Source organism: Eretmochelys imbricata, chromosome 4, assembly GCF_965152235.1.
Source record: "Eretmochelys imbricata isolate rEreImb1 chromosome 4, rEreImb1.hap1, whole genome shotgun sequence".
NCBI lineage: Eukaryota > Metazoa > Chordata > Testudines > Cheloniidae > Eretmochelys > Eretmochelys imbricata.
This window is the reverse complement of record NC_135575.1, coordinates 137,256,958-137,278,402: the sequence shown is the minus strand read 5'-3', so window position 1 is coordinate 137,278,402 and position 21,445 is coordinate 137,256,958. Positions and strand designations below refer to the sequence as shown.

General features: G+C 47.6%; 1 protein-coding gene across 2 annotated transcripts in view; it reads left to right on the top strand.

Moving 5' to 3' along the window:
- The first annotated feature begins 21,008 nt into the window (after positions 1-21,008).
- SMOX (spermine oxidase) overlaps positions 21,009-21,445 on the top strand; it is a 95,071-nt gene continuing 94,634 nt past the window's right edge. For both annotated transcript variants that reach the window (XM_077816020.1, XM_077816019.1), the window contains exon 1: positions 21,009-21,115. The gene's annotated coding sequence lies outside the window, so the exon portion shown is untranslated. The remainder of the gene's footprint in view (positions 21,116-21,445) is intronic.

The following is a 21,445-nucleotide window of genomic DNA, read 5'->3' as shown; positions in this document are numbered from 1 at the left end:
GTTTATCTTTTGTTTTATGTGAATTTTCCCTGTGTTAAGAGGGAGGTTTATTCCTGTTTTCTGTAACTTTAAGGTTTTGCCCAGAGAGGGATCTTCTGTGTTTTGAATCTGAATACCCTGTAAAGTATTTTCCATCCTGATTTTACAGAGATGATTTTTACCTTCCTTCCTTTTCTTTCCTTCCTTTTCAATAAAATCCTTCTTTTAAGAACCATTTGGTTAGGATATTATTCTCAAGCCTCCCCAGGAAAGGGGGTGTGTACGGCTTGGGGTGACATTTTGGGGGAAGACGTCTCCAAGTGGTCTCTTTCCCTGTTCTTTGTTTAAAATGCTTGGTGGTGGCAGCATACTGTTCAAGGACAAGCCAAAGTTTGTACCTTGGGGAAGTTTTTAACCTAAGCTGGTAAGAATAAGTTTAGGGAGTCTTTCATGTGGGTCCCCACATCTGTACCCTAGAGTTCAGAGTGGGGAAGGAACCCTGACAGTCCTACTGTTCTTACAGCTAGGAAGAATTTCCTGAAATTTAATCTAAATCCTGCTATGTTGTAGTTTGAGCTCATTGCCTCTTGTCCTGCCCTCTATGTCAAGAGAGAACAACTTTTCTCCATTATTTTTATGGCAGCCTTTCAAGTATTTGAAGACCACTATCATGTCTCCCCCTGAATCTCTTTTCCAAACTAAACATACCCAGTTCCCTCAGCCTTTGCTCATATGACTGCCATTCCATCCCTTTGATCATCTTTGTCACTCACCTCTGGATCCTTTCCAGTTTCTCCACATTCTTTCTTTACGTTGGTGACCAAAACTGGACACAGTACTCCACCTGAGGCCTAACCAGTGCCGGGTAGAGTGGTGCTATCGCCTCCCGTGACTTGCATGCTATGCCTCCGTTAATGCCACCTAACATTGCATTTGCTTTTTTTAATCTGCAACAGCATCGCATTGCTGACTCGCGATGAGGTTGTGATCCATCACAACTCCCAGATCCTTCTCAGCAGTGCTGCTAGCAAGCCAGTTTCCCCCCATTGTGTATTTATGCATTTGGTTTTTCCCTACGTGTAGCACCTTACATTTGTCTTTGTTGAATTTCATTTTGTTGACAATAGCCCAGTTCTTCAAATTATCAAGATCCCTCTGCATTTTAGCTCTTTCCTCCACAGTGTTGGCTTAGCTTTGTGTCGTCTGCAAATTTGATCAGTATGCTGTGTATATTCCTATATCCAGGTTCTTAATAAAGATGTTAAACAACACCAGGCCCAGAACAGATCCCTGTGGAACTCCACTTGAAACCTCCCTCCAATCTGACACCATTCCATTAATAGTTACTTTTTGGTTGCCGTTGTTTAATGAATTATATATCCACTTAATGGCAGTTCTGCTGAGCCTGCATTTCTCCAGTTTACTTATCAGAATATCACGTGGGGACTGTGCCAAAAGCCTTGTTAACGTCCAGATATATCATGTCCACCGCATTTCTTGCTATCCACCAAACCAGTTACCCTATTAAAGAAGGAACTCAAGCTGGTTTGGCATGATTTGTTCTTAGTAAATTCATGTTGGCTGCTAGTGATCACCCTTCATCCTCCAGGTATTTGCAAATTGAATGTTTTATACATTGCTCTTGTTGCTTCCCAGGTATCAAAGTCAGGCTGACTGGTCTATAGTTCCCCAGCTCCTCCTTTCCCCCCCTTTTTAAAGATGGGCACCATGTTAGCCTTTCTCCAGTCTTCCGGGACCTCTTCTCTTATCCATGAGTTTGCCCATGGTTCTGAGATTTCTTCAGCTAATTTGTTCAATACCCTTGGGTGAATTGTATCAGGCCCCGCTGATTGAATTCATTCAAATTGGTCAGATGATCTGGCATGTTCTTTACTTCTCCCGATCTCCATCCCTTCCCCCTTATTGTGTATTATAGGAACTTCACTGGTTGTCTGATCATGTTATTTTTTGTGAGAAGATTGAAGCAAAGGAGGCATCGAGCAGCTCTGCCTTCCTATCATCTTCCATTACCACTCACCTTCTCCACTGAGCAGTGGGCCCACGTCATCCCTGATCTTTCTTTTTTGTCTGAGATATTCTTTTGTCTCTAACATTTCTTGCCAGCTGTAACTCATTCTTTGCCTTTGCTTTCCTGATTTTGTCCCTACACACTGGCACTATTCCCATATATACTTCCTTGGTGACATGTCCCTCCTTCCATTTCCTGTATGTATCCCTTTTGGCTTTTTAGATCACTAAAAAGATCCCTGTGCAGCCACATTGGCCTCCTGTGGCTTTTCTTATCTTTCTTCTGCATCGGAATAGCTTGATGTTGAGCCTCTAATGTTACATCTTTTAGGAACTGCCAGCCCCCTTACACGCCTTTTCTTCCTAATTGGTCTTTCCAGGGGACCTTCCCTACCGTTTCTCTGAGTCAGGTGAAATCTGCCTGTCTGAAGTCCACTGTCCTTGTTTTGCTGTTCTCATGTTCTCCTTTCCATAGGATCTTGAATTCTATCAGATCATGATCACTTCCTTCCTTGAACCTCCAAAGTTTTGAATTTTCCTCTCTGTTTAGAACCTATGATCTGTGAACAGGTTCTACATGTGGCAAAACAACTTCTCCTCATTTGGATACAGACACCTTGAAAAATATTTTAAAGATTGGGATAACACTCAACAGTGAGAGCCCAATGACATCTGCCCCTGCACAGGGGTGTCAGAAGGAGCTCAGAGAGTCCCTTCCACCTCATCTAGTCTGGCAGAGAAGGCAGATGTGGTTTGGCTAGAGGCTGTGTGCGTGTGGGGTATTGGCTAGCACTGATCCAATGCTCCAGAAGGGGTGTGGGTGTCTAGGTGGGATCATGGCCCTGCCCACAACCGCTTCCCTTGCTGCTTGCCGGGAGACAACTAGCTGGCTGCAAAGGAGTAGTAAGTCCCATCGCTCCCCAAGGGGAGGGATAGTGTCTTTTGACAGCATAATGCATCTTGACACTGACATTCTAGCTGTGCACCTGCTCCTGCTCTCCAGAACAGCTTTGCTGCTGAAGAAGCATAATTGAGCCCTTGGGGATGGAGGTTTTTTATTTGGGGCTACATGCTTGATGATCAGGATAAGCAGGTATTTATTGCCTCTAACTTTTCCCCCTGGGCTATGTAGTGACTCTGTTCTTTGCCCTTCTCCCTTTAGGGAGTTCCCTCCCCACTCATCTAACAGCATCAAACCACACTTTCCTGTTAATGGAGGAGGCTTTCCCAACCCCTTGGAGGGCACATTTGACATGTGGCAAGGACAATGATGTCAAGAATGGTTGCCGAGGCAACAGAATGTCCATAAAGAAATGCAGTTGTGGCTCAGGCCTGGCCTCTGGCTTAGTTTTGCCTGAGCATGAATTTCTCCTGAATGGGATCCAGGCCGTGGGTGAGATGTCTGGAGGCAGGCGCCAGCCAACTCTAAAGGGAGAACGGCTCCAAGAACTACACTGGACACAGGGAAATGGTTTTCAGACAGATAAGTGACTTCTGTATACAGGAGTAATTGGATCTCTACAATGGTGGGACCTCATCTTGGAAAAATGCAGTGACTGGCAGTGTCTGCATCTCAACAGAACCGGAGCAGAAAGAGAAAAGGTGCAGAGAACAACAACAAAATGATTGCAGGGTGGGGGCGGGGGGAAGGTTCTGTAAGAGTTTTTAAGGAACAGAGCTATTCAGGAGCTGAGCCTGTGAATACACAGCCCCTCAAGAGACTAGCTGAGGGCCCTCAGGTCCCATAGACAGCAGTGGCCCTCAGCACTTCTCCAAGAAATGCTTAGTTTCTCGCAGATTTGGTTCCATTACACAGGAATACCCAATGGTATAGGAGAGACTAACTGGGTGTTCCTGAAGTCCCCATCCCATTATGGAAGATTAAGAGACCACTCAATAAAATTAAAAGGGCAACTAATTTCAAAAGGGTAAACGAGAAACATTTTTACCAAGTACGTTGCAAGGAATTGGCTACACTTTGCACCACTGCTCCCTCTGCAGGAGAGAGAGTCGAGCTGCTCAGCTGTATGACATCAGCCTTATGCGGCTAATAACGAATGGAAATTCTTTGTCAGGGCGGGAGCCTGTGCTTTTGCAGTAAGAAGGAGCCGAGTTCTCTCTCTGCTGTACCCTTGAAGTTCCAAGTGGCTGTGATGGTGTACGGCATGCTATTAACTGGGGAGGTTGTCAGATGGCCATAGATTTATTATAGCATAACCCTTGGAACTCCCTGAAGGCTACATTGATGCAAATACTGAAGTATCGTAAGTTTCCAGAAAAGATCTGCCACCTATGAATAAGAATAGTGTCCTTCAGTTGCGTTAGCTAACCAAAAAAAGATGCGGGCTATCAATATTCCTCCTTTGAACTGTCAACTCTTTTCAGCTGGAATCACTGAGAAACCCCCATGGGTCAGTACAAAATGTTGTTCATATGCTGCACTACAGGGTCAGCACTGTGTTTGTTTTTCACACATTTTCCACAGAAGCATTTGATATTGGCCCTTGCTGAAGGCACCACGTAGGCCTAGCTGGAGCTGGAGAGCGTGACCTAAGGAAGTAACTCATGGTTGCTTTTGAGCCTGAAAAGTTCTCTGGCTACTTCTGAGGACAATGTCTTACAACTGTGACTGTAATTGGCCTCCGTGCAGAGGACCAGCCTAGTCATAGTAGTGCTTCGGTCCCAATTTACTAGGCGCCTACATCCAAATCCACAAAGGGACTTAGGCGTTGTGACATTCAACCGCTATATAAAGAATGGGGGGAAAGAGGTGCTTAAGAAGGTGACCCACAAAAGTCAGCATGCTAAATGGGGAGCTGCCTAGAGTAGCCAATGGGAAATGCCAGCAAGAGAGGTGTGTCCCAAGTCCCAGCCCTCTCTCAGAGTTAGGCATCTAAGTCCAGGGTAGAGGGGGGTGCCTCACTTTGCTTGCGATTCACAACCTGGACCCCCTCGCCTGGAGTCAGGCAGCGTAGGTACCTATAGTGTTTCTTGTGAGAATGACTTAGGCACCTGCCGCACTCCACCAAAGCAGTAATGATGCCCACCCTGTCACTGTTAGCCCTGTGGTTAGAGCAGTCACATGGTATGGGGGAGACCTAGGTTCTATTCCTCCCACTTTGCCTGGGGAGGAGGACTTAGTCGGGCATGCGCTTAACTTCAGGCACATGACACATTTTAGTCAATGGGACTTAAAAGTTAAGCATGTGGTTCAGTGCACAGCTGAATTCAGGCCTCAGAGGGCATCCAGGGCAGGGAGGGGCAAAGGGCAGCTACACATCTCTCACTGAAGTAGAGGAGAGTCAAACTGCTGTGTGTTCTTTAACCAAAAGACAAGAGAAGCTCTGCTCTAAATAGTAAAAAAAAAAAAAAAGAAAAAAATAGAGTCCTCCGTGCACCCCCCAAAATACCCCTCACTTTAATACACTGATGCAGTGAAGTGTGAGGGCATTCTCATAGTTGCTCCAGCCCGACCAACGTGAGGCAGCTTGTTTTAATGGAAAACACACGTGTTATGGATGCAATTGATCTGATGGCTATAGCACAGCGAAGCTGATTAGATCACTTTAACTATATGCAGTGAAGTGTCATTCTTGCTTTTATAAATAAAGGTCAAGCGCAAGGCACTTCCTGTTACTCTTGCTGACACGTGGCTGCCCTTTAATGATTCATAGTCTCTACACGCTGCTTGGCAAACAGATGGGTTTGCATTTGTTTTGTTTTTGAAACAGTTTTTGACGTATACAAGCACAGCACAGGATCTTAAAGGGACATGGTTAGATCCATACAAAGTGCAAAATGTATTCCAAAAAACCTCTTCACAAAATCTAACCTCAGTAGAAACGAATCCGTAGAATTGGTTACACTTCTACGGAGATTTATTACTTTTAAAAGAATAACATTTCCTTGCAGTGTTTGCAACACAAGCATTACATCAGCAAAAATGCTGTATGAGAACAAGAACCTGAAACTGATTAGAAACGGACAGCATCAAAATATTAATATCTTGCACTTTACATAATGTTTTTATTTATATAATCTTAGGGCTGTCAAATGATTAAAAAAATTAATCGCGATTAATCACACTGTTAAACAATAATAGAATACCATTTATTTAAATATTTTTGGATGTTTTCTACATTTTCAAATATATTGATTTCAATTACAACACAGAATACAAAGTGTACAGTGCTCACTTTATATTTTTTATTACAAATATTTGCACTGTAAAAAGAAAAGAAATAGTATTTTTCCATTCACCTAATACAAGTACTGTAGTGCAATCTCTTTATCATGGAAGTTGATCTTACAAATGTAGAATCATGTACAAAAAAATAACTGCATTCACAAATAAAACAATGTAAAACTTTAGAGCCTACAAGTCCACTCAGTCCTATTTCTTGTTCAACCAATCGCTCAGACAAACAAGTTTGTTTACATTTGCAGGAGATAATGCTGCCCGCTTCTTGTTCACAATGTCACCTGAAAGTGAGAACAGGCGTTCACATGGCACTGTTGCAGCCGGCGTCGCAAGATATTTATATGCCAGATGTGTTACAGATTCATATGTCCCTTCATGCTTTAACCACCATTTCAGGGGTTATGCGTCCAGGCTGATGACAGGTTGTGCTTGATAACAATCCAAAGCAGTGAAGTCCGACACATGTTCATTTTCATTATCTGAGTCAGATGCCACCAGCACAAGGGTGATTTTCTTTTTTGGTGGTTCAGGTTCTGCAGTTTCTGCATCAGAGTGTTGCTCTTTTATGACTTCTGAAAGGATGCTCCACACCTCATCCCTGTCAGATTTTGGAAGGCACTTCAGATTCTTAAACCTTGGGCTGAGTGCTGTAGCTATCTTTAGAAATCTTACATTGGTACCTTCTTTGAGTTTTGTCAAATCTGCAGTGAAAGTGTTCTTAAAATGAACAACATGTACTAAGTCATCATCGGAGACTGCTATAACATGAAATATATGGCAGAATGCAAGTAAAACAGAGCAGGAGACATACAATTCTCCCCCAATGAGTTCAGACAAAAATTTAATTAACACATTATTTTTTTAATGACTGTCATCAGCATGAAAGCATGTCCTCTGTAATGGTGGCTGAAGCATGAAGGGGCATACAAATATTTAGCATATCTGGCACGTAAATACCTTGCAATGCTAGCTACAAAGTGCCATGCGAACGTCTGTTCTCCCTTTCTGGTCGCATTGTAAATAAGAAGTGGGCAGCATTATCTCCTGTAAATGTAAACAAACACGTTTGTCTTAGCGATTGGCTGAACAAGGAGTAGGACTGAGTGGACTTGTAGGCTCTAAAGTTTTACATTGTTTTGTTTTTGAGTGCAGTTATGTAACAAAAAAATCTACATCTGTAAATTGCTTTTTCATGATAAAGAGATTGCACTACAGTACTTGTATAAGGTGAACTGAAAAATACTATTTATCATTTTTACAGTGCAAATATTTGTAATAAAAATAATAAAGTGAGCAGTGTACACTTTGTATTGTGTACTTGTGGCACCGTAGAGACTAACAAATTTATTTGAACGAGCTGTAGCTCACGAAAGCTTATGCTCAAATAAATTTGTTAGTCTCTAAGGTGCCACAAGTACTCCTTTTCTTTTTACGAATACAGACTAACACGGCTGCTACTCTGAAACCTTTGTATTGTGTGTTGTAATTGAAATCAATATACTTGAAAATTTAGAAAAACATCCACAAATATTTAATAAATTTCAATTGGTATTCTATCATTTAACAGTGCAATTAAAACTGTGATTAATCGCGATTACTGTTTTAAATTGCAATTACTTTTTTGAGTTAATCACGTGAGTTAATTGCAATTAATTGACAGCCCTAATATATCTTAATGCTTAACAAAAGCGTATAAGCACTGCTATTTCTAACATGTAGATGGCAAAAACTGAGGCTCAGAGAGGTAAGAATGACTTGCCAAAGTTCACCTAGTGTGTCAACAGACTCAGGTTTCCTGATTCGCAGCCTGGGCCTTTGCCACAAATGTAAAATTCACAAGATTGATTTAATTATCCAGGCAGAAGTGCAAAAAGCTTGGATGTGATTTTAAGCTCCTTAGGGAAGGGACCATCATTTTGTTCTGTATTTGTACAGCACCTAGAACAATAGAGACCTGATCCATGACTGGGGCTCCTAGGGACTCCTGCAATATAAATAATAAAAAGCAAGCAAATGACATTAATAGTGAAAAGTGCATTTGATTTTAAAAAAAATTCTATTGGATTTAATATCTGGTGCATCTACTAGTGACGTAAGTAATGAAATCTTTTATTTTAAAAAGTTGATATTTGACCCCAATAGTAGTGAGAGTGCAAAACTGTGGGCAAAAAGTCTCATCCAATCCTTGGATGCATAAAGAAATAGATGCATAGAGAAATCTTGAATTGGAGTAGAGAGATTATTTTACCTCTGTATTTGGCACTGATGTGACTGCTTCTGGACTGTTGGGTCTAATTCTGGTGCCCACCATTCAGGAAGGACGTTGATACATTGGAGAGGGTTCAGAGAAGAGCCACAAGAATGATTAAAGGATTAGAAAACCTGCCTTATAGACTCTTAATCTAATCTATTTATCTTAACAAAGAAAAGGTTAAGGAGTGACTTGATTACGTGTATATGTATCTTCCTGGGGAAGAAATAATGCTCTTTGACCTAGCAGAGAAAGGTATCACACAATCCAATGGCTGGAAGATGAAGCTAGACAAATTCAGTCTGGAAATAAGGCATAAATGTTTGACAGTGGAAGTCATTAATCATTGGAACAACTTACCAAAGGTCATGGTGGATTCTCCATCACTGACCATTTTAAAATCAAGACTGGATCTCTATCTAAAAGATCTGCTCTAGGAATTATTTTGGGGAAGTGCTATGGCCTGTGTTATGCAGGAAGTCAGACTAACTGCAGTGGTCCCTTGTGACCTTGGAATCGATTAATCAAATTTAAATGAATAATCAAACTTTAATTTTATTTGAAAAAAACCTTTCCATTTTATATTTTAATTTACAGTCCACTTACAGTAAAAGCTGTTTTATCCGGCATGTTGGGGGGAGCCAGTAAGTGAAAAATTCTGGTTAACTAAGAGGGAGGGAATTTGGATGTGGGAGGGGGCTTGGGGCAAGGGGTTGGGGCGCAAGAAGAGGTGCAGGGTTGTGGGGTTCTGGATCTGGGCGCGCTCACCTCAGGTGGCTCCTCTCAAGTGGTGACCTGTCCCTGCTGCTCCTAAGTGGAGGTGTGGCTAGGCAGATCTGTGCACTGCATCTGCCCGCCACAAGTGCTGGCTCCGCAGCTCCCATTGGCCAGGAACTGCGGCCAATGGGAGCTGTGGGGGCAGCGCTTGTGGGTGAAGGCAGCATGCAGAGGTGCCTAGCCACGCCTCTCCCTAGGAGCAGCAGGACAGATCGCTGCTTCCGGGAGCCACTCAGAGTCAGGTAGGGAGCCTGCTGGCCTTGTGCCAACTGGACTATAAACCGGCCTTTTAATGAAGATCAGAAATGCCAGTTTAGAGAGCTTTCCTGGTGGTAAAGTGCCAGATAACACAACTTTTATTGTATATAGCTGAAACACAAGCCGATTCTGATTTAAAGATAACTGAATTAGGAAGGGTGTTCTCCTTATAAAAAAATAGTAAAGCAATGGCCCCAAACACTACAGTAAACAGTGCCTTGAACATTAGCATTTTGGATTGTGACTGAATGCAGAAGACTATAGTAGCTCTTTTTATACATCATCAACATTTTCATTATACCCTGATAGAGCTCTGCTAGATCTCTTATTCTAATTAACAAAACCAAATGAGTTGATCCTAAACTTTCTTGCTGAGGGGGAGGTGCTAATTAGAATTGGGCTAAGATGCAGGAGCTGGGAACCGTGTGTGAACATTAATTCACATACGAACCATAATTTCTCTTTGATGTTTGGCCCTTTCAATTCATTTTTTGGAAACAATTTTATTTTATTTTCTGTCTATTCACTAGGAAGTGCAGGGAAATAGAGAGAGCCATGATTTCTCATGCAAATACTCTTGTGTGAATGTTCACAGCACTTTCTTTTTATTATTACAGACAAGGACCCCATTGTGCTGGGTACTGTATAGACACATAATGAGAAACAGTCCCTGCTATAAAGAGCTCACACTCTAAACAGAACACTCTAAATAGAGGCATGAAGAGCTGAAGTAACTTGCCCAAGGTCATGCAACAGGTCAGTGGCAGAGCTGGGCACCATAGCCCTATCCACTAGATTAGTGGTTCCCAAACTTGTTCTGCCACTTCTGCAGGGAAAGCCCCTGCTGGGCTGGGCTGGTTTGTTTACCTGCCACGTCCGCAGGTTCGGCCGATCGCGGCTCCCAGTGGCTGCGGTTCGCTGCTCCAGGCCAGTGGGAGCTGCTGGAAGCGGTGCGGGCCGAGGGACGAACCGGCTGCCACTTCCCGCAGCCCCCATTGGTCTGGAGCAGCGAATTGCGGCCACTGGGAGCTGCGATCGGCCGAACCTGCCGACGCAGCAGGTAAACAAACCGGCCCGGCCGGGGCTTTCCCTGCACAAGCAGCGGAACAAGTTTGGGAACCACTGCTCTAGATCATGCCACTTCAAGTAACTTACTAAAAGCTGCTTCCTGGTTAGGGAGGCGAATCAAATAGCATGTGATTAGGTCACAGAACACAAACATCACACTAGAAATAGCAAATCATTGCAGCAATACGAATAATCCATAGGCTGAAATTTAATCACCAAAATCATGTCCAACGGCTTTGAAAAAAATAACAAATCTGTAGAAATCCAAGTCTGTTTTTGCATCCTTTGCGAACAGAAGTTATTCTCTAGGCATAGTTTGCCCAGCTCTGGTATTAATCTGAGGTCCCCAATTTGTGATGGTGTTTGCTGAGATCACATCACAATTCTTGCTGACCTGAGGTTCTTTTTTGCTGTTGGCAGAACAAAGCCGTGGGACAGTGTTCACGTACTGTTTGCCTAATGTCACGGTAACAGGACGCTCAGCACCTAAAAACACCATGTTTCATCAGCCTTTTTTTTACTTTGACACTTAACGCAAAAAAAAAGTAAGTGTAAACCAAAACATTTAAAAAAAAGCAGATTACGGGTATGTTTACACTGTGATTAAAAAATCCGTGACACCAAGTCTGAGTCAACTGATTTGGGTTGGTCGGGCTCGGGTGCGGGGCTAAAAATAGGAGTGTGGACGTGCAGGTTCAGGCTGGAGCCTGGGCTCTGAGATCCTCCCCCCTCATGGGGTCTCATATGCTCAAGCCCAACCATCTGCACTGCTATTTTTAGCCCTCCAACTCGAGCCCCACGAGCCTGAGTCAGCTGACCCGGGCTAGCCACAGCCGTGGTGTGGGTCTTTTATTGCAGTGGAGACGTACCTTTAGAGAGAGATGAAACATAGACACTTGACCAAATTCTAATCCAGCATAAATCTGGATTTAAACCGGTGTAACAGAAAACAGAATTTGGCTCCTAGTAATAATGATGCTTTCTAGTAGGCTTCCAAGTTTACATTCCTTGTTACCCGCTTATCTGCCTCAGGATATACTGAAGGATGCGTACAGAAGAGGACTAGCCAGACTTTGGGCCCAATCCAAATTAAGTCAAGGGCGGAATTTCCACCGACTCCAGTGAAATCAAGACTGTAGTGGTCCAATGTGAGGTCTGTAAAAGAGGAATAGAATTGGCCAAACTTTCATCCCTCCCCGGCATGGAGTTAGTACTTAATGAATGTCCTAGCACAGTGTCAGGGGCCAAGAAACAGATAGCGAATTGAGATTGTGACTCCTTATGGCTATTAAGGAGCTCATAGGGATTTTTATATCTACAAGAATAGGGTTGCTCTGATGTGCTAGCCAAAATCCAATCTGGGTAATTACATCCTATCTACCTAAAAATCTTTGGTTTCATTTGCACACAATATTCTTCCCTTCTTGACCTAATCTGTAGTATGATGCTGCTTTCTGTGTCCCACTCCATCTGGCAGTAGAAGCAGAGCACCAAAGTCCAGGTATCCTGGTCTAACTGCTAGGCATTACTGCCTCCTTTTTGCACCTTCCTGGGAAAACATAAAATAATCTAGCAAATTTGTCATTCTTATTTTAGCAGTACTGCTGCTTTTTCCTTTTATTCTACACGCTGGACACACATCAACACAGTCTGCAACTTCTGAATTATGTTATAGAGATTTTAACGTCACAGCAGGCAAAACAGTTTAACAAAGGAAAATTTTGTGCCGACTTTAAAGAGCAATAGCTTGCTAATGTTCTCTTGGGAACCAGCCATCAATCTAGCTTGCTGGATTCCTTACTGAAGTGTGTGTGGGAGGGGAAATTCTACTTAGAAATAGTTCTCATGCACAGGAGGGATGCAAGGTTCTTCATCCTTCCCTGGTTTTTAAGCTGGTTGATATGGACCGGTTTTTGACCCTTGAAGTGCCCCTCTTTAACAAGGGGGAGGGTGATGCTCTGACATCTACTTGTGGTGGCTTTCGGCTGTGCTGCTGCCGGCGTCTGACTGGTGTGTGTGATGGAAGAACAGACTTCTATAAATAATTCATCTTTTGGGGGAATTTTAGCTCCAACTGCCAGTATGAGGAAATACTGGAAATCCATTGTTACCTGCTTTTTGGTGCTATAAATAGACTTCTGTCCTGGAGGTCAAGAATAGTCCTTTCCTAGCTGCCCTGAGGGTCATGTTGCAATGACTATATTTCCACATTTAAGATGTTGCTTCTGTTTTTGCTGTCTTTCTGCTTCCTCCATGCATCTGGCCCCTTTATGCAAGGGGTGGCCCGTCTGGATGCTGTTGCCTTTCTCCTATGTTGAATTTGGCTGGCTGGTTCTATTTTTCTGCCTCTCTTTTAAAATTCAGTATTATTTTTATTGGGTCAGGTTAATGATGCATGGATCTGCTGCTTTCCAGGTAGGGGTGCTGCTTCTACACCTCTGTGTCTCTTCCCATTGCCCCACACTGATGCTATGATTGGCTAGAATGCAGCATCCCAAATCTCCTCCCAACAGAGGGAGTAGTCAAGGAAAATGCTGCATAGGGAATTTCAAGAGATTTCCTCCTCCCTTGTTTGGTTTAACACAGGGGTGACTTGAGCCATTGTTTGGTATTTAGATGATTTACCATTGTTAGATTTATTTACAATGCACTTATCCATCACTCTAGACATCTTGCAAAATGGTTATTGAATAGTAGTAGGGATTAGCCTTCCTTAATATAGCTTAATTATTGTAGCTGTGTATGGAATGGCAGATAGCGTAGAAGGCCTTTGAACAAAGGACAGTCAGTCTCTGTGAACAAGGTTTTTGGAACCAATCATAGCTTGCTTTGGGATATCCTTCACATATGATTTGAATGAAAAAACTTTTAAAGACAGCCTGCCAGGTTTTTCAGGTCCGAAATGTAGGTGTTGTAAACCTTCTGTAGAAATATTGTCTTGAAATCGAGGAAGAGGCGGAGAAAGTCAATGAGAACTGGGTTGTTTTTTTTTATTGTCAACATTCCACTGTTGTTTGTGACCCACATTCTGTAGCATTGTGCTAAGTATTCATCCATGAGCACTGCCTCAGAAAAAGAACGTAGTAGTAGAATGTTGTATCTATTTTAGAATATTTCTCTCTAGCACACATTTTGTGGTGTAGCACTCTGCTCTACTTTTAGGTTTTGTCTTATAAGTGCTGTGACATGGGTAAACGAACTGCTCTGGCTCTGGCCAAGGTCATAGGCGCTAGCTAAGAACTGACAAACTCCTAGTTGGAGACCAAACCAGCTCACCTGTATGTTCGTTTTGTTAAAATAGATATTTGTCTTATAAGAATGTATTTAGTGTTTAGATTCTATGAAATGCTTGTAAGTTGCTGCATGCATTAATCTCACTTGTAAAGTCTGTATTCCATTCAACAAGGTAAAATATAAGGCCAGGTTTACATTACAAATTTACATCAGTATAAGTCGCTCTGGGGTGTGAAAAATCCACACGCTGGAGCAACAGTTATATTGATCAGTGCTATGTCAATGGGAAGGCTTCTCCCATCAAGGCAGCTACTGCCTCTCGTGGAGGTGGACTGACGACACCAATGGGAGAAGCTCTCTTGTCGGTGTAATAGCGTCTTCACTAATGTGTTACAGCCGAGCAGCTGCAGCGTTTTAAGTGTAGACCTGCCCTTAGTTTTATAATTGTAAAAATGCCTGCTCTGAACTTGTGAACTCAGGGCAGCTCTACACCTTAAAATGCTGCGTCATCCAGCCGCCGTTTAATGAAGACGCTCTAAGCCAGTGGTTCTCAAACTTTTTTTTTTTGCGGACCACTTGAAAATTGCTGAGGGTCTTGGCGGACCACTTAATGATCTTTCCAAACGTCATTTGTACCGTTAGCTAACTATTGTAAAGCACTTTGGATAAAAGCGCTATATAAAACAAATGTTAATTAATGGGTTTTTTTCTACAAATAAAAGCACACAACTCATATTTTAATATCTGTAGTCTTACCTTTCTAATGTGATAAATATGCCCTCTCTCCCCTGCCGTAGCAATCCCCAAGCTGGGTCTGGAAAGGAGAGCGGTCTCTCCCTTTCTCCCCAGCCACAGCAGCTCCCGAGCTGGGGCTGGAAAGGAGCGGGGGGGTCTCTCCCTCACCACAGCAGCCCCTGAGCTGAGGCTGGGAAGGACTCCGTTTCTCCACAGCAGCCGCAGCCCTGGAGCTGGGGAAAGTTGCCTCTTTCTCTAGCCGCTGCAGCCCTGCATGTCCCAAATTCCCCTCACCCCCTCTTCTCACCCCACTGCTCCCTCCCACCTACCCCCGATTCCCCCCAAGACCACCACTTCACCTTACATGTGCGTCTTCTCCAGGGTCCAGGCACCTAATTAGTGAAGCCATGCCTGCATGGCTCCACTAATTAGGTGGGTGGCCCTTCATTCTGTTGTGTGCGCGCACCTTAGAGGGCACCTTAGAGGGAACTATCTGCGGCCATCTGAATGAAACTCTGTCCGCGGATCACAGTTTGAGAACCTCTGCTCTAAGCCAATGGGAGAGAGCTCTCCCGTTGGTTTAGTTAATCCACCTCTGCAAGAGGCAGTAGCTACATATCACTGTCTACACCAGTGCTTAGGTTGGTATTACCACGTTGCTCAGGGGTGTGGATTAGTCACACTGCTCAATGACGTAGTTACACAGAAGTAATTCTGTAGTGTAGACCAGGACTCAGATGGGATCATAGGACAAAAGCTTTAATTGACCCATCCACGCATCAGGAAGTATGTGTAGAAGGCCTCATCCCAACAGTTTGAACACTGGAAGAGGGAAATAAAAATATCTGACAGGTAAATGTTTCATCTCTTTGCTGTTTGAACTCTCAAAGGGCCAGACACATTAAACTAAGGCAAAAATCCCTTGTGGTTACCCCTGGGTCCACCCTGAAAAACCTTTTGAATTAACAGATTATGACTTCTCTGTCATCTTTCGGAACCGCAGATGGTAACTCATGTGTGTGTATGCTTGCTTGCTATAGCCTGTAAATAACTCTTGTTTCTTTTCCCTAGTTAATAAGCTGTTAGTTAGTTTATTACAGGATTGTCTATAAGCACTGTTGTTGGTGTCAGAGTAACAGCCGTGTTAGTCTGTATTCGCAAAAAGAAAAGGAGTACTTGTGGCACCTTAGAGACTAACCAATTTATTTGAGCATGAGCTTTCGTGAGCTACAGCTCACTTCATCAGATGCATACCGTGGAAACTGCAGCAGACTTTATATATACACAGAGAATATGAAACAATACCTCCTCCCACCCCACTGTCCTGCTGGTAATAGCTTATCTAAAGTGATCATCAGGTTGGGCCATTTCCATTGTTGGTGTGTGATCGGAGATACAAATTGATCTGTGTTATTTGACTGGTCCCTTGGGACTGGAAGAAACCTGAATATTTTGTGATCTTTGGTATGGAAAATCAGTTACCATGTCCAGCTTGCCTGGGTAGCAGAATAGACCAGAGACCCTAAGGGGACTGTCGTGACTCCATGGTAAGACTGTTATAGTGATCCAGGAGTTTACATTTGTTACTGGGTTGGTGAAAATTTAATTATAGGACATACCACCAATTTGGGGTGTCTGCCATTTCTGACAGTCTGCCCCAAGGTTGGCACCCACGGTTGTAAGCTGCTCCAGACATTGTGACAGTGGTGTACATTTTTGCTTGATTAGTCAAATGTCACTAAAGTGGGGACTCAATCAGAGAAATGCTGTGGATTGAAGGCATAATAAAATACTGTATCTGAGATTTATAACTACATTTGCTATGTCTGCTTGATCTTTGCCTTTTTTATATTTTAATGTTTAATTTTTTTTAAAGATTGCAGAAAGCAAAATGGGTTGGTCTTTTCAAAATAAACAAAACAGCATAAGTGGTGAAAAAGTAAATTGGACTGTTCTGGATTATTCTAAATTATCTAAAGTATAACACAGTTTATTTTTAAAAAAGTTATTATTTTAATCTGACAATGTCCCTTTTGAGTAAAAATTATGCCCTGATCCTACAATGACTTATGCATGTGCTAAGCTTTAAGCATGGTAATAAGTCCGTTAACTTCAGTGGGCCTGCTTGAGTGGTTAAAGATAATCATGTGCATAAATCTTTGCATGATTGGAGCCTTAATCTATAAAGCCTGGTGTGGCCCAGTGGATTGGGCACTGCAGCTGGAACATCAGTATTATTAAACTATTAATTAGTAAACTTAGAGGATAATAAGGTGATAAGCAATAGCCAACATCGACTTGTCAAGAACAAAGCGTGCCAAATCAACCTAGTTTCCATCTTTGACAAGGTATCCAATCTAGTGGATAGAAGGGAAACAGAAGATGTGATATATCTGGACATTATTAGCGCTTTTGAGACAGTCCCACGTGAGATTTTCATGAGCAAACTAGGGAAATATGGTCTAGAGAAAATTACTATAAGGTGGTTGAAAGACAATGCTCAAAGAGTAATTATCAATGGTTCACTGTCAAATGAGAGGATGGATCAAGTGGGGTCCTGCAAGAATCCATCCTGGGCCCGGTACTGTTCAGTATTTTCAATTACTTGGGTGATGGGGTGGAGAGTATGCTTATAAAATATGCAGAGGTCATCAAGCAAATGGGAGATAACTAGCAGCAGTGCAGCATAAGAAGACTTGGGTCCAAATTGTCCACATCGTTCTTAAAGTGTGGCACCCAGAACTGGACACAATATTCCAGCTGAGGTCCCCTGAGCTCTAAGTAGAGCAGAACAACTGCCTTCTATCCCTTATATATGACACTGCTGTAAATGTATCCCAGAATATTAGCTTTTACAGCTGTAACACATTGTTGGTTCATATTCTATTTGTGATCCATTATCAACCTCAGATCCTCTTCTGCTGTACTAACTGCCAAGCTATTGTTCCCTATTTTGTATTTGTGCATTTGATTTTTCCTTCCCACATGGACTACTTTCCACTTTTTATTGAATTTCACGTTACTGATTTCAGAGTAATTCTCTGATTTGTCAAGGTCATTTTGAATTCTAATCTTGTCCTCCAAATTGCTTGCAACCTCTCCCAGCTTGGTATCATCCATAAATTTTATAAGCATACTCTCCACAGCGTTATCCAAGTCATTAATGAAAATATTGACTAGTACCAGACCCAGGACTGACCTCTACATGACATCACTAGATACGCCCTTCTAGTTTGACAGTGACCTATTGATAACTACTCTGAATATGGTCTTTCAAACAGTTATACACGCACCTTATAATCATTTTCATCAAGACCACATTTCGCTAGCTTGCCTATAAGAATGTTATGTGTGACAGCATAAAACACCATACTAAAATTAAGATATACCATGACTTCTGTTTCCCCCATCACTAGGCTAATACTGTCAAAGAAGGAAATTTGGTTGGTCCATGGGAGGGGGTGGGGTGGGATGAGGTATCTGGGGGATGGTGGTTGAGGATCCATTGGGTATTGGTTGGATGGTGATATAGGGAGGATGGAGGGCTGGACTTGGAGGGTGTATTTGGGAAATGGTGGTAAAGGGGTCTTGGAGGATAGGGATGGTAGCATAGGGCAGTAGTTCTCAACCGGAGGTCTGTGGTTCCCTAGGGCAGTGGTCTCCAAACTTTTTGAATTGTGCACCCCCAGGGCCAGCTCTGGGGAAACAAAATAACAAAAAACAAGAGCGGCTGCCGAAGACGGAGCCGGGAGAGCCGAGGTGCCGCCGAAGAATCAAAGGTCCAGGAGTGTTGTTGCTGCCGTGCCGGAGCGCTCCTTTGGCGGCGCTCCTCCTGCCACGCACCCCCACAGACGGTTTTGCGTGCACCCCACTTGGGAGACCACTGCCCTAGAGGTCCAGGAGCCCTTTCAGGGGGGCCGCAGAGCCCCACGGCAGAAACCCAGTGGGCCGAGCCCTGGCGTTGAAGCTGGGAGCAGCGCGGGGCTGAAGCTGGCAAACCTTCCCCAGCCTCCCCAAGCCAGGAGCAGTGGGGGGCTGAAGCTGGGAGCCCCCCCGCCCATACACAGCCCCTTGATACCCCCAGCCTGCACACAGCCCCTAGCTACTCTCTGCCTGCACCCTGAGCGGTTTTCAAACTTTTTGAGCTTTGAGTTATAGTTTTTTGGTTGCGTTCCCCCCACAGCGCAGACATGCTCAGCGGCCTCCCGAGTGAGTCAGGGGCTGGAGGTGGTGCTCCCTCCCTGGATCCCGCTGGGAGGAACAGGCTTGAGCCCTGCCAACCCTTGCCCCCCCTATGCCCAAGGGACCCCCCTTCCCGCCCCGGAGCTCCGAGGCACCATACCCGCCATGGCTCCGACACCAGGGGTTCTCAACCTTTTCCTTGCTGAAGCCTGCCTTAACATGCTATAAAAACGCCAGGGCCCCGGGGGCAGGGACAGGGTATGGGGAGACTGGGCACTAGGGGGCTGGTGATGTAGGGGTCAGGGGGTTGTGCCATGATATTGGGGGACTGAGGTATGGTGGGGCTGGGTGGGGTACCAGTGATGTAGGGGCCGCAGGGTATGGGGTGGGCTGGCTGGGGTACCAGTGGTGTAGGGGCTGTGGGGGAGCGGGTGGGGACAGGGTATGGGGGGGTAGTACCGGGGGGCTGGTGGCGGAAGGGGCTGGGGGGAGTAGTACCGGGGGCGGGTGGCAGAAGGGCGGGGGGGCAGTGCTGGGTGGCGGAAGGGCCCGGGGGGGGGAGCAGGGCCAGGGGGCCAGTGGCGGAAGGGCCCGGGGGGGGGGTAGTACCGGAGGGAAGGGCCCGTCGGGGGAGCAGTTCCGGGGGGCTGGGCAGCGGAAGGGCCGGGGGGGGCAGTGCCGGGAGGAAGGGCCCGTCGGGAAGGGGGAGCGGGCCGTACCAGGGGGAAGGGCCCGGGGGGAGCAGTGCTGGTGGGCGGGGGGCGGAAGGGGCCGGAGGGGGGAGTAGGGCCAGGGGGTGGGTGGCGGAAGGGCCCGGGGGGGGCAGTGCCGGGGGAAGGGCCCGGGGGGGGAGCAGTGCCGGGGGGCGGAAGGGCCCGGGGGGGCGGGTAGTACCGGGGGGGGGAGCAGTGCCGGGGGTCGGAAGGGCCCGGGGGGGCGGGTAGTACCGGGGGGGGAGCAGTGCCGGGGGTCGGAAGGGCCCCGGGGGGCGGGTAGTACCGGGGGGAAGGGCCCGGGGGGGGAGCAATGCCGGGTGGTGGAAGGGTCCGGGGGGGGAGCAGTGCCGGGTGGCGGAAGGGTCCGGGGGGGGGGAGCAGTGCCGGGGGGAAGGACTCGGGGGGGGGAGCAGTACCGGGGGGCGGGTGGCGGAAGGGCCCGGGGGGGCGGATAGTGCCGGGGGGCGGATAGTGCCGGGGGGCGGAAGGGTCCGGGGGGGCAGTGCCGGGGGGCGGGTGGCGGAAGGGCCCGGGGGGGCGGGTAGTACTGGGGGGAAGTGCCCGGGGGGGGGAGAGCAGTGCCGGGGGGCGGAAGGGTCCGGGGGGGCAGTGCCGGGGGGAAGGGCCCGGGGGGGGAGCAGTGCCGGGGGGCGGAAGGGTCCGGGGGGACAGTGCCGGGGGGAAGGGCCCGGGGGGGGGAGCAGTACCGTGGGGCGGGTGGCGGAAGGGCCCGGGGGGGGGAGCAGTACCGGGGGGCGGGTGGCGGAAGGGCCCGGGGGGGCGGGTAGTACTGGGGGGAAGTGCCCGGGGGGGGGGAGCAGTGCCGGGGGGCGGAAGGGTCCGGGGGAGCAGTGCCGGGGGGAAGGGCCCGGGGGGGGGGAGCAGTGCCGTGGGGCGGAAGGGTCCGGGGGGGCAGTGCCGGGGGGAAGGGCCCGGGGGGGGGGAGCAGTGCCGGGGGGCGGAAGGGTCCGGGGGGGCAGTGCCGGGGGGAAGGGCCCGGGGGGGGGCAGTACCGGGGGGCGGGTGGCGGAAGGGCCCGGAGGGGCGGGTAGTACTGGGGGGAAGTGCCCGGGGGGGGGGAGAGCAGTGCCGGGGGGAAGGGCCCGGGGGGGGGGAGCAGTGCCGGGGGGCGGAAGGGTCCGGGGGAGCAGTGCCGGGGGGAAGGGCCCGGGGGGGGGGAGCAGTGCCGGGGGGCGGAAGGGTCCGGGGGGGCAGTTCCGGGGGGAAGGGCCCGGGGGGGGGAGCAGTACCGGGGGGTGGGTGGCGGAAGGGCCCGTCGGGGGGGGGGCAGTACCGGGGGGCTGGGCGGCGGTCCCGGGGGCCGGGGCGCTTGGTCCGTGCTCCGGGGGATGTGTCCCGCTCGCTGCGGGGCGTGTCGGCGCCGGGCTCCAGCTCCACTCCCCCGGCGCGGCGCGGCGCGGCGCGGTGGCGGCCCCCGAGGCAGGGCCGGGGCCGGGGCCGGGGCCGGGGCCGTGCCCCCGCGGGCTCCAGGCCAGGCTGCCGGGCCGGCGGGGGGCGGGCGGGCGGAGGGCCCGAGGCGGAGCCGGGGCGGGCCGAGCGGGGAGGAGGCTGCGGAACAGGCCGCCGCTGGTTGTCGCCTCTCAGCGCAGCAGCCGGGCGAGCCGAGCGCCGAGCCGAGCTGGACAGGCTGCAGGAGCCCTTCGCCGCCGGCCGCCGCACAGCCAGGTACCGCCCGGCCTCCGCGCTTCTCGGGGGCGGCTTGGAAGCGGGGGGCAGCCGCGGAGCCCCCAATTCCCAGGAGCAACTCGGCCCCCGGGGCCGCTTGGGAGGGGGAAATTGGGGTGCTCCGTCCTGTAAACCCCCCCAGCCTTCCCTAGGGGACCACAGACCCCTTCCCCCAGTTCTACGTGGGAGGGGGAATTGGGGTGATCCAGCCTGTAACCGCCCCCCCCATTCTTCCCGAGAGAATTCTCCCCCACACCCACCCTTTCCCTAGAGGAGCCCATACCCTGGCCCCCCTGGGCACTGATGTTCTGTCATAGCTTCAGCTGCCCC